The following is a 16965-nucleotide window of genomic DNA, read 5'->3' as shown; positions in this document are numbered from 1 at the left end:
AATATTACAATCATATTCAAACTCAGTTGTGAAACATTAGGGAAGTACATGACAAATTCTATCACTTCTTCACTACTTTAATGCAATGAGGAATGAAAACACAATTATAAAAAAAATTATTTAAAAAAGGAAAGATGGAATTTGTGTATCTCTCCACTATACAGTAACCTTTTTTTAGGTGTCCATTAAGGAAAAAAAAAAAGTTTCTGTATGGTAAATTTTTTACATATATTAGGTTAGGATCAAAAACAGTCACAATAATTATATCAGTAACACTACTAACATAAAGAACTAATAATATAAACAATACTAATATAATACTAATGCATGACCTCAGGAACCAATAGCCACAGAAGAATCAAGATGTATTTCTAATCTAAATCCAACAAAATTTCAGATTAGTTCTAAAGTAGACTCTCTCCTATAAAAGGAATAATCTAGAGTATTTTGTGATCAAGGTATTTATACTTCTAGAATGAAATGCTTAACTTCCAAAACACATTAATTTAAATGTTATTCTCTGAATTTAATTAAATGAAAATATTGTTTATCTAATATTACTGCTTTTTGGATGCCTCAGAATAACACAAAAATCATAGCAGCAGTATTCTCTAATAATATTTTTACTGATGTCTAATAGATCATCATGGTGTCTCTTCAAAACACAAAAACAAAAATAACACCCCCAATATTTTGTAAAATCAAATTTAAACAAGCTTATTAATCATTTTAAACAGAAATTTCTTCAATTACAAGTGTTCAAAATCTCAATTCAGAGAGTAAAAACAGTGACTGGATAAGATATATTTTAAGGAACTAGGGCACTCATTAGACCATAACTATAATAACAATTATAAAAAGCAAATGTTAGGCTAGGTATCAGTGGGTATCAAAAATGGGTTAATAAAAAAAAAATACCAAAGTTTAAAAGCAAGTTTTAACTGAATAGAATCATATCCCAAATATCATTTTCAGCCCTTTGTTCACTTTTGTAATGATATGGGGTTAAGAGTATCCTACAAACTTTAGCAGTGGTAGTAGTAGTAGTAAGACAATTAGTCTAAGTACAGACTGAAAATATATTACTCAACAAATTAAACATTTCCATTCTCACACTCTGAAATTATGGCTTTCTGTTTGTTCCACACATAATAGTCCCTTTCCCATCTCTGTGATTTTGAATTGGCAAACCCCCCCCCATTTCTGAAATGCACTCCTTCTTCACTGTAACCTCAAATAATACCTTTCTTCCCTTCATGATGCAGCTCTGTTAGATCTCCCTCTCAGATTACTTTGTATTTAACCACTTTGCATTTATTTTGTTTATGCTTTATATGTATTTGTCTTTCCCATTAAATGTAAGCTTCTTTTAAGTAGATTTGTCAGTCAACAATTACTTATTAAGTTCCTGCTAATTGCTAGAGATACAAAAATAGTGAAAGAAAATCCTGACTCTCAAGTTTAATGGGACAGATAACATGCATACATACTATGTACAACTATACAACAACTATGTTTACACACAATAAATTGAAGATAATCAATAGAGGAAAGGGACTGGATTTAAAGGGGATCAGGAAAGTTTTTTTTTTTTTTTTTTTTTTAAGAAGACAGGATTTTTAACTGGGATTTGAGGGAATGCCAGAAGAAGAGAGAAAGAGGAAGAGAATTCCAGGCATGAAGAAAGCTAATGAAAATGTTTGGAATTGGGAAATGCAGTTTGAACACTAAGGAGGTAAGTGTCACTGGTTCAGAAAATACTGAAAGTGAAATGGGAACAGTGTAAGGGATAGATAGAAGGGAGGCAGTTGTGAAAGGGCTTTGAAAGTGAAAAAGATTTTATATTTTCTTCTGGAGGTGATAAATAAATATTGAAATTTATTGGATACAGGTGTAACATGATCAGACTTGTACTTGAAGAAGATTAATTTGGTAATGATGAATGTTGGAGGGGATGTGGGAAAACTGGGACACTAATACATTGCTGGTGGAGTTGTGAAAGAATCCAGCCATTCTGGAGAGCAATTTGGAACTATGCCCAAAAAGTTATCAAATTGTGCATACCCTTTGACCCAGCAGTACTACTACTGGGCTTATATCCCAAAGAAATACTAAAGAGCGGAAAGGGACCTGTATGTGCCAAAATGTTTGTGGCAGCTCTTTTTGTTGTAGCTAGAAACTGGAAGATGAATGGATGTCCATCAATTGGAGAATGTTTGGGTAAATTATGGTATATGAAGGTTATGGAATATTATTGCTCAGTAAGAAATGACCAGCAGGAGGAATACAGAGAGGCTTGGAGAAACTTACATCAACTGATGCTGAGTGAAATGAACAGAACCAGAAGATCGCTGTACACTTCAATGCTGTATGAAGACGTATTCTGATGGAAGTGAATATCTTCAACATAAAGAAGATCCAACTCACTTCCAGTTGATCAACGATGGACAGAAACAACTACACCCAGAGAAGGAACACTGGGAAGTGAATGTAAATTATTAGCACTACTGTCTATCTACCCAGGTTACTCATACCTTCGGAATCTAATACTTAATATGCAACAAGAAAATGTTATTTACACACATATATTGTATCTAGGTTATATTGTAACACATGTAAAATGTATGGGATTGCCTGTCATGGGGGGAGGGAGTAGAAGGAGGAGGGAAATAATTTGGAAAAATGTATACAAAGGATAATATTATAAAAAAAATTACTCATGCATATATACTGTGGGGAAAAAATTCTAAATAAAAATAAAAAAAGAAACAAACAAAAAAAAGTCAAGATGATAAGAAACAAAAAAAAAAAAAAAAAAAAAAAGATTAATTTGGGAGAAGCTAGGTGGGCAGTTGACAGAGCATCAACCCTGAAGTCAGAGAACCCAAGTTCAAATCTGGTCTCAGACACTTAACACTTCCTAGCTGTGATTCTGGGAAAGTCACTTAACCCCAATTGCTTCAGGGGACAAAAAAAAAAAAGATTAATTTGACAACAGAGTGAAAGACAGACTGGATTGGAGGGAGACTTGAGATAAGAAAAGCAAAAGAAAGGCTACTGAAAAATACAGGCATTTAGTGTCGAGGACCTACACAGAATGATGGCAGTCTCAGAATAGAGAAGGGTGTATGCAAGAGATGTTATAAAGGCAGATACAATAAAATTTAGTAACATATTGGATACGGGGAGGGTGAGAGAGAGTGAAAAGTCCAGAAATGACACTTACTGTAAGAGCCTGGATGACTGAGCAAATGGTGGCACTTTCAATAGTAATACAAAAGTCAGAAAAAGGGAAGGTTTTGAAGGAAAAGATAACTAATTTAATTTTGGACACGCTGAGATTAAGATGACTATAGAAAATGTCTAATAGGCAGTTGGAGATGCAACACCAGAGTGCAGCAGAGAGATTAGGGATAGATAAGGAAATATGAGAAACATTAGCATAGAAATATTAATGAACCTATGAAATGTAATGAGATCACCAAGTAAAATAACACAAAAAGAGAAGAATAGAGAGGCTTGGAGGGAATGATCTGGGTGAAAGTCTAGCAAAGGGCTCAAGACAAAGTGTTAAACAGAAGGAAGAAAACCAAGAAAGAGTTGAGCCTTGAAAATATAAAAAGAAGAAAATGCCAAAGAAAAGGTGACTGACAAATGTCAAAGGTAGAAAAGGTCAAGAAGGGCAGCAGTGAGAAAAAGCTATTACACTAATCAATTAAGAGAGCATTAGGGGGCAGCTGTATGGTACAGTGGATAGAGTACCAGCTCTGAAGTCAGGAGGACCTGAGTTCAAATCTGGTCTCAAACACTTAATACTTCCTAGCTGTGCTATCCTGGGCAAGTCATTTAACACCCCCCCCAAAAAAAAAGATCATTAGTAATTTTTCAGAAAGCAGTTTCAGTTAAATGATGAAAGTAGAAGGCAAAATTAAGAAGAATGAGAGGAAAGGAAGTAGAGGCATCAATTCTCAAGGAGTTTAGGGGAAGGGGAAGAGAATTATGGGACAAGAGTTAGTAGGGAGAGAGGGAGCAACAGATACATACACACACACACACACACACACACACACACACACACACACACACACATATATTTGGAGGATGGGGAGTGGGGAATAATGATGTAGCCTGGGAGAGCCTGAAGATAAGTGAGAATAGGGATGATAGAAGGGGTAATCCACTGGGGAAGATGGGATAAAATGAAATCCCTTGTGTATTTAAAGTATTTACTTTAGCGAGAAGGGCTACCTTTCCATGTGAAAAATGTGTAAAAATGAAAAAAGTATTGGATATCTAGGAAATATAAGATTAGGAAGAGGGGGGAAAAGGAAGTTTTCAGTGAATGGCTTCAATTTTTTCAGTAAAATCAACTGAGAGGGGAGGGATAAGAGGGATTATATAGTTTTGATAAAAGATAAAAGGTTTGGAAAAGCTATTGTGATGAGTGAAATATTGAGTTCATTAGGAAGGTGTAAAAGGATTGCCATGCTGCCAAGAGGGTCCAGCTAGATTACGTAACTAAATGTTATCTAAGGTAACATTACATAGGTAACAAATTTATCAGTTGTTACATTCATTATTTTTTGTATCCCTTACATCTAACATAGAACCCAGCATGTAAATGTAAAAGCTTTTTGACTGATTAATAATAATAAGAGTATTAGCTAACATATATATATATGTGTGTGTGTGTGTGTATGTGTGTGTATATATATACACACACATATATATATAAAACCTCATTTTATCCTCACAGTCCTGGGCATGGGGATAGTCAAGAGAATAAGCATTTATCTAGCACCACCATATCTCAGGCACTGTGCTAAGTGCTTTAAAAATATTATTTAATTTGATTCTCACACAACCTTTCAAGGTAGGTGCTATTATTACTGCCTATTTTATAGCTGAAGAAACTGAAGTAGAGGGACTTGGGATCACACAGCCAGTGTCTAAGGCTACATTTGCACTCAGGTCTTCCTAAATCACTTTGCCATCTCACTGCCTCTAAGAGATGCTATTATTATTTCACAGATGATGCAGAGAGACCTCAAAGAGGTTCACTGACTTGCATAAGGTCACCTGGATGGTAAGTATTTCTCCAGGAAGGTCTTGCTAACCCCAACCCAGTACCCTAGTGGCTTAGTTGAACAAATGTTTGAGATTAAAAAGAAAAGTTGCTTGCCCAATGAAAAGATGATGTTTGAAGGCAAGAAAAGGGATTTTCATTTTTTATATGATATTCAACAATATTAGGAGATTTTGTCACCATTAGCTTATATCTCTTGAGCTTCTTGGTAATTTGTTCTTCAATGAAACCTGTTACTTTAATATACCTCAATAATTTTTTGGATTATTTAATATTCCAACAGGATCATTATTCAGAGCAGCAGAAAGAAAAGACAATTTTTTTTTGTTTGGTCCTCTGTTGAATTTGCCTGACTAGATTAACCTCCTTTCATTTTTAACATTATGACTTCTTTGAAAACCAATCTCAAGTGACAAGAGATGGAGAAGGAAGGCTGCTCACGTTTTATTTGAAATGTTTGGACACTATCTCTCCAATTCAGAAGAAAGAGGATTAACAAAAGTGTCATTTTCTCTTTCTCAGACTCTGACAAACTGCACTGTCTCCACCTCCAAATTTTTCTCTGATTCTCCTAAATTCTCTGCAATCTGGCCCTTATTTTTATCATTCAATTTAGACTACTCTCTCCAAAATTGCAAACGATCTCTAAATTACCAATTTATGCCTTTTTCTCAATCCTCATCCTTCTTGACCATGAAATAGACATTTGAGATTTTAATTACCTCTACTCCTGGATTCTTCCATTTGGATTTTCATGAAATTGCTCTCCTGTTTTTACACTGGATCTCTCTGCTCCTTTTCAGTCTCCTTTGCTGGATTATCATCCATGCATCCCAAATGTGGATGTTCCCTCAAGGTTTTAACCTAAATTACCTTTTCTCTATATACTCTCACTTTAGGATCTCATTAGAATGGTTCAATCACCATATCTCAAAGTAGATGGTTCCTAATCTACCTATATTATATGCAGCTTTAGTGTCTCTAGTCTCTTAGCCTGAGTGCTATTACTACAACAGCAACTACTCACTGACCATTACAAATAGAATACCATCCAGTTGTCTCAAACTCAACATGTCCAAAATAGGACACATTATCTTTCCCTTCCACATCTTCCCTTCTTCTCAACTTCCCTATGTCTCCACAGCTGTACAGTAGCACCAATATCTTTCCTATAACCCAAGGTCACAAGTTCAATGTCATCCTCAACTCTTTACTCTCCCTCTCTCCACACAATCCAATCACTTTTCTTTTTTAACCTCTACAAAATCTCTTGCATCTTATATCACCACTAACCTGGAATACTAAAATAGCCTCTTAATTGGTTCCCCATTCCACATAACTGCCACATTGACTTATCCATGGCTCAGGTCTGAACCATGTCACTCCCTCTTCACCTAGTTAAAATCCAATGCCTCCCTACTACTATCTCTTTAAAAAAATAAACTCTTCTAATACTTAAAAATTTTTTAAGCCTGGACCTTTGTAAGTTTTTAAAGATTTTTAATCTTTAAAAGTTGAAAAATATTTTATACTGATTTTTTGAACTGATAGTTCATATTCAACAACTCTTTCTCCTTTCATTTCTTTTCATCTTCAGATCTTTCAAAGCCATTATCTCTATCTACCACATAGTTCCATTAGTTTTTCCAACTTGAATTTGGACTTCTTGAGCAACTTGATCTTTTTGAGCAAATATATCATAGAAAGGGTAAACTGATTGTCAAGTGTTTTCAGTGTCTTTTCCAAATGATGTCTAGAATTTATTGACTTCTTTCAACTCATTTGCTTGCACCTCTGGGTATGTTATGATTTTCATCATTTCTTGCGAATCTGAAAAACTGCTGTTCCTAGGCATGAGAGGATCTTGCTATATATACTTCTTATGGATTTTGCTATACTTCTTGGTAAAAATCCACACAAGAGGCAGTGAAGGTAACCTTTGGCAGTTTTTACATCAATATGAGCTTAAATCATGGTTAACTATTTTTAAAAATCATATCTTGTCCAAGGTTAAGTCCATTTCATGGAAATTAGTCAAATAATTTTTACCCTGCACATGTTTAGTAATCAGTTTGACCTGACTGCCAACTTCTATGATCTCCCAAAGCCTTTTCAATGTATTTAGCATAGTGACTGAAATACAGTGGGTACTTAATAAGTGCTTGTTTTGACTGTCCTTATACCTTATACCTTATACTCTATCCTCTTTCCCAGTTTCCTTCAAGACAATTCAAGTACCACCTTTGGCATAAGACCTGGCCTGACTCCCTCAGCTGCTAATTCCATTCTCTTCAAGGTCACTTTGTGTTTTTCTGTACATAAATATGCATATGCTGTTCCCCCTCCCCACCATCTCCATTTTTTAGAATATGAGCTATTTAAAAGCAAGAATTATCTTTCTCTTTTGTCTTTACATCCCCAGCAACTATCACAGTGACTGACAGAATGAGTATTTAGTAAATGCTAGATGACTGAGAATGAACTATCAGAATACATCTTAAATGTTAATTTATTTATACTTATATTTCAAGCATTTGTGATTTCATGTATGTCTCTACCAAAATAGGTAGAACCAATTGTTCTATAAGCAAAGCAAAACTCTACTAAACAATGGTCTTTAGAATTACTGTCCTCTTACTACCCCTGGCATCTTCAAACCGGATGAGACAAGTTTTTGGACAAAAGACATACAGGCCATCATTAGGCCCAGATGCCTTTCCAGGCTGTAAAAACTGCCCAACATTGAGTAACACATTTGGTATAGCCATTGGGAATCCAATTGAGTGCCTATGTTATAAGACAGCATTGTATTAAGCACAAAATTTTCCATGAAGGCACTTTAGAGCTAGAATAGGCCTTAAAGAGCACAGAGTCCAAATTTCTTTTTTAAATAAAGGGGAAAATAACAAGTGCCAGATAAATTATCTAGCTCAAAGAGGGGAAAAAAGACAATAAACTTATTCTTAAGGGATATTTCCCATTCTAAACATTTTTTATTATGTTTCTTGAAAGTACCCAATCATTGCTCTATATGTCATTCCTCATCCCATCTCTTTAACCCACTGTTATAACTTTGCATAGCTTTGAGGCTCCTAGGGAAAAAACCCACAGCTGTCCCATAGGACTCTCTATGGATTGACTCTGGGGTTTGCCTTGCCCTTCATTAAGGGAGCCTCATCTTATTAAAAGAAGTCCTAATTTATCCAGTAAACCTCAGTAACTAAGCCATCCCTTCAGAATAGAAGCATGCTATCAGAATAAGCCAAATGAAATCTATTGGGAAATTATAGGCTGAAGCAAGTCGCTTAGAACAAACACACTTGTGGTTTCCAGGATTATTTTAAGGATATCAGTTCCAGATGCCATAAGAGCTCAATGTCATTGATTAGTCATTGAAAGCATATAGTTAGTTATATAAAAATCAAGAAGAAAAAAACTAACCATTAAAAAAGAGTGAGAACTTCTAACAATACCAGACAAATAAGCTAATTCATGGTGATAAACAGTGTGCAAAACCATTAAAGGAGCTGGCTATGTTGGATCCAGAAACGAACACAAAAAAGGTTACCTGATATTCTCAAATATTTGAAAAGTTGCCATAAAGATAAAGGAAAAGAGTTATCCAATGTTATTCCAAAATGTTTTGTTTTTTAGCATTAAAAAAACCCAGGGGTAAAATTAAATGAAACACATTTTGATTCAACATAAGAAAGTATATAATGAAAATACTTATCAAACAGGGAAAGAAATTAATCTGTAAGGACCTGGATTCCCTTTTATTGGAAATGTTTGCATATCATCTAGAAAGTCATCTTACAGAGAAACTAGAAAAGGGATCTGAACAAGGAAGTTTTGTGGTATTATCTCAACAATTCATTTTAACTTTAAAGTCTATGCTTCTTGTTGACTGCAGTGGTATAACTTTTTCCTTTTCCCTAAAACTTTCAAATAAACATCAGTAGGCTGAAAACTACACAAGAACTAAAGTAAAGAATTCTTTCTCTTTGAAACTTACATTTTAAGAAATATAACAAATTTAATCTTTCTTTGATAATTCAGAAGGCAGCAGTATTTCAATGTCACAATTATTATATTATTTTACAAACTGAAAAAATATATAATTAAATTTTCTACTTTTTCATATTAAAAACAAAAATAAATACCCTGTAAAGTAATTTCATCCTAAACTTAATTACCTCTTTTACATTTTCAAGCAATCTTCAGAGTTAGACTAGGTTTATTTCACCAAACAATTATTAAGTATCTACTATGTGGGAGGTAGTAATGATAGATACAAAAACCAAAAAATATAGGCTCTACCCTCATAGAACTTATAACATATGGAGAAAAACAATACACCATAAGTAAATGAATGAATTACGTGGATTGAATTGAAAAGGGAGACTACTATCAAAGGGTACAAAGTGGGAATCAGGGAAAGTTTCACATGAAGAAAAGTGGCACTAGAACTAAACTTGGGAAAAGGTAAAGAATCTGAAAGGCAAGGATGAGAAGCAAGTACATTCCAGTCATGGTGGACAGCTTATAAAAATGTCAAGGAACAGGAAATGGAATGTCAAGTTCATGGAAACTCTAATAACATGGTTTGCATGGAATGTAAAGTGGGCAAAGAGAAGTAATGTAAAATAAGTTTGGAAAAGTAAGTTGAACTAGGCTATAGAATTTGTATTCTTCCTCCCACCCCCTTAGAAGCCACAAGGAATCACTGAATGTTTCTGAACAAAGGGAATGATGTGATTAGATTGATACCTTGGAATGATTATTTTAGCAGCTTCGTGAAGGAAGACTAGAGAAGGAAGAGACTGGAAACAAGACTAGTTAGGAAATAATTAAAATAATCCATAAGAGATGATGAAGGCCTGAGAATAAAAAAGGGGGACAAATTCAAGGTGTCATGGAGACAGAATCAATACGAATTGGCAACTAATTAACTATGGGGGGGGGCAGAAGCAGGGGCGACAACAAAAGGGAGAGGGAAAAAATCAAGGATACCTTGATTTTTTACTGTTTATAGTGTCAAATTATCATATTTTTCAGTAAGTGGGGATTTGGGGGGAACCAATAATATGAGGACCCAATAGCCATCTGCTTTTATTAATCCTCCCACAATCTTACATGCCATAGGGACACTGTCCAGTTTTCAAACTATTCTGACAGTGTAACCACACATATAAACATCTATGTACAAATATATGTAAAATATTCCTTGGGTTTTTTTTTTTATTCTATGTAGTCAAATCTTTTAAAAGAGGATTGAAAAATGTCTCACATCTTTTAGAGATGCTCTAGTAGAAAGAACATTGTGTTAAAAATCAGAGGACCTGGCTTGGAATTTTAACAGTACCTTAGAAAAGTCACTTACAACCTCTCTAAATTACATTTTCCTCACTTGTAAAAGAAAAGGATTAAAGGGGCAATTAGATAATATAATAGAGCACTGGCCTTAGAGTCAGGAAGACCTGAGTTCAATTTCAGTCTTAGACACATGACACTTACCAGCTATGGGACCCAGGACAAGTCACCCCAGTTGCCTCACCCAAAAAAAGGGGAGGAGGGAAGGACTGACCCTTAAAGTCTTTTCTAATTCTAAATACTACAATTTTACCTATAGTCTATAACTCTGAGAAGTCAAGTAAGAGTGGCCCAAGCTTCAGATGGATGGGACTCATTTATAGCTAGAGGTAGGTGTGATTGAAATTCATAGAGGATTTGTGGAGGAGATGATAACTGTGCTTGGTCTGGAAGAGAAAGAAGCCTAACTTTTGCTACCGAGTTTGTTTGTTGCTATAGAGTTCTTTCTCTTGTATGACCTTATGTATATTTTTTCACGTTCACATATTTTATTGTTGATATCAAAATTACTACTTTTTTACAGAAAAAAGTTCAGAAATCCTCTGGGGGAGGAAAAAAAGGAAAGGACTATATATGATGGGGTAAATAATAGCAATATATTACTAACTGTAGCTATTTCTTAAAATTCTTCACTTTTCGACTTCAGCAGGCATTCTGATCACTTCATAACTAAAGAACATGTCATTATTAAATAATACTAAGTACCTCCTTATACATAAAAACCTATTATCTCCATCCAACAGGGTTATTTTAGTTTGAGTCACATTAGATTAGTCATCTATTTTTATTTACACTGCTGATTTACCTATATTTAATTTAGTTTTATTAGGTGGATTCTTTTATCAGAAATATAATCCTATGAAGGTCTGACTTTTTCTGGAGTTGCAAACTCTGAATTATCTACAATAAAAGAAGAAATTCAAAGTCTTCTTTTTTCCATTCACTTCAACTTCATCTCCAACTAAAAGGATACTTAACTGCTAATGAACAACAACAGAAACTTGGCATATGAAAAAAAAATTAAGAGCCTAGATAATATTGAAAATGAATGAGTAGTTCCTAATATTCATGAGTAGGTTGTAGAAATTTTAAACCTGCTTTGGAAAATATGAAATTTCTAACATTGCATACTTTTTAGTTTTAAAACAAATTCTTAGAGCTTCTACAAATACTTTTAATTTGCTGACTACTGGCAGCTAAGAAGGCTAACTACTTCAACTATTTCAATCTTTGAAGGAGGTCAGTGGTAGTAGGACTGAACAAATTTGGGAAGGAGTAGTGATGTAAAAACAATAAACTTATAATAAAAGAACCGCTACATTTATTACTATATGTCTCAGTATATATTATTATATACCTAAAATAGTTTCCTTTAGTGTATGGATCCCCTTCTTTTTAAAAAGCAAATGGATTTTTTTCTAAAAGTTCTTCTGTAAATGAGTTATTAACCAGTACAAAAGAGAACAAACTATCTCAGGGACAGGAATAAAAAAGGTCTGTTTCACAAATACTGGCTATGTGATTCTGGGCAAATCATTTGATACCACTAGGCCAGTGGTATCAAACTCAAATAGAAATAAGAACCACTAATTTGTATATAAGAATCCTTTGGGAAGCAAAGTGACTTCATTTTAAAATGCTATATTGCATTTTTTTAAATTTTGCTAAATATTTCCCAATTATATTTTAATGTGACTCAGATGGACTCTGGAGTGTAAGCTATCGAAATTCAGACTCTTGTTTGACATTCCTGCTTTAGGTACCTCTCTAAGACAAGCAATTGCAAAGAATGAGCTGACTTGTGGCAGAGGGACTTTGCTTATAGGGGTTCCCTGAAAGTTAACACAAAATAACCAATTCTTTTAACAACACCTCTTCTCCTCTTACCCCCTGTTCTTACTCTCCTCCTTCCCCACCATGGCCCCGGCCATGGCCCCATTCATTGCCATTTAAACAGTTTAAGGAATTTACTTCCTTTCAGATTTTCATGTTTTAATATAGGCTTCCAATGGCAGTGGATAGAAGGCTTGCTACATCCTGTAAGGTTCTAACCTTTTAGCAGAGGAGCAATGGCCAAAAAAAGAAAAAAAGTTCTTGGAACGGAAAGATGTCTTCATTACTATTTGATCTACCTATTTTCAGAGAAGATACTGGGGAAATATGCTACTAAAGCAGGGGAGGGGAATTACCTATTTCAGTTATCTATAAATAAGCTATTAAAAGGAAGGCACACAGGTTTTATGGTAGAAAAGCTTTCAAGTAATTCAAAATTCACACTTAACTGAAATCTTGTCAATAAAGTCAAGTAAAATCATATCAAATCCCATTTTTGCCATTTCTGAATAGCCAAAGGGCATAGCTATTTTTGAATGACAAATCTAAACAATTTAGGGTCAGACAAAAAGCTCAAAGACTAAAAATAAAAACAAAACACCTACCTGTTCCTGATTTTTCACACATATAAAGAAAGCAACTTTACCAGAGATAAAAAAGTTAAAAAATATTTAATACCAAAAAACACTCAAAATCTAACCTATATCCAAATATCAAAAACAAAAGCAATAATAGTTATTTAACTTGTCCTCTCTAAAATATAATTTTAAAATGAAAACGAACTACACTTTAAAAGATACTGATTTAAGGCCTTTAAAAAAGTTATAACAAGTGAAACTACTGAAAAAAAATTCACAATTCCCTACACAAAGAGGTTTTGGATAATCTGTCCTACCAGCACTTTCCAACAGTACAAGTTGTACCTAGCAGTAGTAAAGGATACTGATTTCATTATCACTTGCATATCCTTGATGCATTCTCACGCCAGCAAATTTTAGGTATATATTTACGAAACTGCTTTAATTCCAGGAGGAAAACTGCAGTTCAATAACTAAAACTCTGAAAAACCATATTTAATTATCCCCCCCTCCCAAAATTAGTCATATTTCTTTCTTAAAGCTTTCATTATAAAAAGCCATTTCTGAAAGTATTTAGCACCTTAGCTTAGATCCAAACCCAATTAGTGGATGTTTCATATTATATAATATTTCATAATGGCTTTTAAAGTACATTTATTTTGATTATCTGATTTGATTCTTAAAACAACCTTATGAAGGAGGTTGGGCTGATGTTAATCTCAGATTACAGATGAGGAAACCAAAGTTTAGAGAGGTTAAGAGACTTATCTCAGGACACAGGGTTAGCAGTAATTTGAAACCAGGGAAAAAATACTTAAAATTATAGTAAGAATAGAACCAGGAGTGCCATCCAAGGAACCTTTTCTATGGAGATCACAGTATGTGTCAGAGGGGGCACTGGAAGCCAGATCTTCCTAGTTCTGAGAACAGCTGGCTCTTCCTTATCCCCAGATACCTTTTTTTGACTTTAAAAGTACCTTTTTACATGAAAATAATCACTTTTGAAAAATAATTTTCTAAAATACTGGACAAATAACAATTACAGAAAACTTAATATTTAAATTTCTGGATGTTAACCCTGTCTAGAACTTCTACATAAAAAATATAAGCTAACTATCCAATAGAGTATAATTTCTTGAGGGTAGAGACAATTTCTTTTTTGTCCTTCCTTAGGACCAAGCTAATTAAGTTTGTTGAATTGAATGAAATTATCTTCAAATGTACTACATTAGTAAATCTTAGTGAAATATTTGCTTTGTAACGTATTCAAATGTGATATTTCCTGCTTCTTTAGTGTGAGCAGCTAAATTAGGATTTTCTGAAACAGAAATACTTAATTTCCAACCTTCACAATTCATAAGCTTATTGTGAAATAAGAACCAATAAATATTGTCCAGAGCACCACATTTCTAAGATTATATTGCTTAAAAAAATAATTATTCAGCAAAATAACAGTTCAGCAGCTGAATTTAGGATTTGAGGAATAACGTCAAAAGTGAGGTGACATTAAATGATAGTCCAATCCTCAAAATAGGAGAGCCTCAATGAGACTCGTTTGAACTCGGTTCAAGTAATTAGTTAGAACATTTGACCTTCAAAATGTAGTAAGGCAGGAAACCAAGAGACAATGTTCCTTAAATTCGTTAAAAGTTTTCTTTTCCCCTTTTCTTTAAAGGTGTTTTGGAATGGCTTATTTTGCTCAGTCATAGGAATATCCAAGTAGATTCATTACTTATCTACAAATCTACAAATTCATTACATTATCTACAAAATGTATTCTTCAATTGAATCTACTCCCAATTTCCCCGGCACCACTCTACATCTGACACCATTTTTCCTCCCCAATATCACTGGAAATAAGTAAAGTCAATAAAATGTTAAACTGGATGAATAGAAATAGGCTTTAATTTAAAATATCTAATCCCGGAAGCAATTTACAAAAACTAAGTATGATTAAATACATCCCAATAATCTAACTCTTCTCTCTCACGTCTAAAAAAAAGTGTAGAGCCTGATCCAAGGAGAAAAAGACTGTCGGCAGGAAGAGAAAAGGGAGAAATGGATTTTACTCCGACCTGGGAGAAGAGAGCTTACCAATACAACTTAGTAGGCACCTTTACTCCGTAGCACCACAAACTGCAAGCTAAATAAATGACTGCTGAGTTATTTGCAGTTATTTCAGTGACCGTAGATTTTGCCTTCTCCCGGCTGAGACGTTAAGAACTCTTTAAAAAGTCGATTAGGAAGGAGTATTCTTAGGAATTATCTAAAGAGGGGCAAAAGCTATGAGGGAGGATCGAATCCTAGCGGGTGACTTTTTGAAATACTCTTGCATTAAAACAGCGCAATGAGTTTGACTTTGTTGGTCTGTCACTTCTGCATTCAGCTGTAACCTTCGCCAAACCTTGTGCCGCACCCCTTCTCCCCCGCCCACTCAAGGCCCGCCCAAATGGAGAGCGATTCCAAGTCACCATAGGACACCGTCTCCTGTCAGTCAGCACCCCCCCCCCAGCAGTTCCTCCAGCAGCTCGCTCTCCGCGGTTTCCCTTCAATAGGCCCCTAAAGGACAATGCTAAATGGGAGGGGGGAGGAGAAGAGGAGGGGATGCGGGGGGAGTCGGTCTATCCGGCCCAACAGCGCGGCCAACAATCCCCACGGCTCCTTGACAGCGCAGCCCATTAATTGCAAAGTCATCTCGGAGCCAAAGGCTCCCTGCACTGTTTACCCTCTCTAGCCCTCCGATGCCCAGGAGCATGAAGGGCTTCGGGGGGAGGGCGTTTCAGGGGCCCCGGCAGGGAACGAGAACGCCGAGCGGCTCAGTGCAAGGTCCAGGCGGCCCTCTCCCGGCCCCCTCCCCGGCCCCCAGTCCGACCCCACTTTTCACGCAAGGAATGGCCTCGAGTCCAAGGTTAGCTCATTGTGCATGGGCAGAGCAGGACCGGTCGAGGGGATGGAAGGGTCCGCTGTCCGCAGACCCCCTAGAGCGCAGACCCGGCCAGGTCTGCAGAAGCTGGCCGGCCCCCGGCGCCGACCTGCTCCCGCGCCCGCGGGGCCGCTGTCCAGGGCCCCCGCCCCCCGGCCGGCACCGGCTCCCGCCTGACGCACCAGAGGCCCTCGGCCGTGGGCATCATCCCCGACCTTTCCCGGGTCCCCGTTCCCGGCTCCCGAGGCCCCGCTCGCCGCCGCCACCGCCCCCGGGAGGCCGGGATGCCCATCCTCCCCTCGGGCCCCGGCAGCCGGCGGTGGAGGCAGGCCAGCAGGCCCCCCACCGTCCCCCGCCCGGCCCCAGCGGCTCGCCCGCCCCCCAGGCTCCCGCCCGCTCCAGACGGTACCTGCCGAGGCTGCGGGGAGGGCGGCGGCGGCGGCGCCGGCGGGAACGGCCCACAGCGCAGGCTAGCGGGCGGCCTCTCGCTCCGACCGAGACCCCCGTCCCGCTGCCGAGCGCCCGACCGGCCCTGGCCTGCGCCTTACGTAAATCGGCGGCGGCGGCGGCGGCGGCAGCGGCGGCAGCGGCGGCGGCGACTCCGGCGGCGGCTCCCAGCGCCACTAGGCGGAGGGGAGGGGAAGGGAGGGGGCAAGGGAAGAGGGAGGGGGACGGGGAAGCCTCTCCGCTCGGTTACCCGGCAACTGGCCTCAGCGCCCCGCCAACCAGGTGATAGCTCCATATCCTTCCGCTCAGACACTCGGGATTACATCAGAACAGGGTCACATAGTTCCCTCCCCCTTCAGGGCGGAGAGCGAGAGCAGAAGAAGGGAAGGAACGGAGAAGAGGAGAAGGAGGGAGGAAAAGAGGGCGAAAGATGGACGGGAAGAGAGAAAAGGGGGAGAGGGAGAAGGAAAAAGGAAAAGAGAGAAGGCAGCCGATGTAAAAGGGAGGGCTATGAGAAGAAGGTGGGAAAAAAGATTTAGGAGAAGGGAGGAGTGTAAAGAGCTCTGCAAAATATACAGGGAAAGAAAGCCAATTTTTCTTACACGGGAAATAAATGTGCCAGCAGATAAAAGGCCAGCAGGAGAAGGGGTGGTACCCCTCCTTTCCCCCCAATTCTGCTGTGCATGGAGAATAGCAAAATTAGCAGGGACACGGTATGGATCGCT

At 37.4% G+C, this 16965-nt stretch overlaps 1 protein-coding gene across 5 annotated transcripts in view; it reads right to left on the bottom strand.

Moving 5' to 3' along the window:
- KIAA0232 (KIAA0232 ortholog) overlaps window positions 1-16432 on the bottom strand; it is a 98749-nt gene extending 82317 nt beyond the window's left edge. For 2 of the 5 annotated variants that reach the window (XM_074274217.1, XM_074274219.1), the window contains exon 1: window positions 16203-16429. The gene's annotated coding sequence lies outside the window, so the exon portion shown is untranslated. Of the gene's footprint in view, window positions 1-14964; window positions 15294-16202 lie in introns of those variants that run through there. The other 3 variants (XM_074274218.1, XM_074274221.1, XM_074274220.1) reach the window with 2 other exon arrangements.
- Window positions 16433-16965: the final 533 nt, after the last annotated feature.

The sequence above is a fragment of the Sminthopsis crassicaudata genome, chromosome 6, assembly GCF_048593235.1.
Source record: "Sminthopsis crassicaudata isolate SCR6 chromosome 6, ASM4859323v1, whole genome shotgun sequence".
Classification (NCBI taxonomy): domain Eukaryota; kingdom Metazoa; phylum Chordata; class Mammalia; order Dasyuromorphia; family Dasyuridae; genus Sminthopsis; species Sminthopsis crassicaudata.
This window is presented reverse-complemented; position numbering and strand designations above follow the sequence as displayed.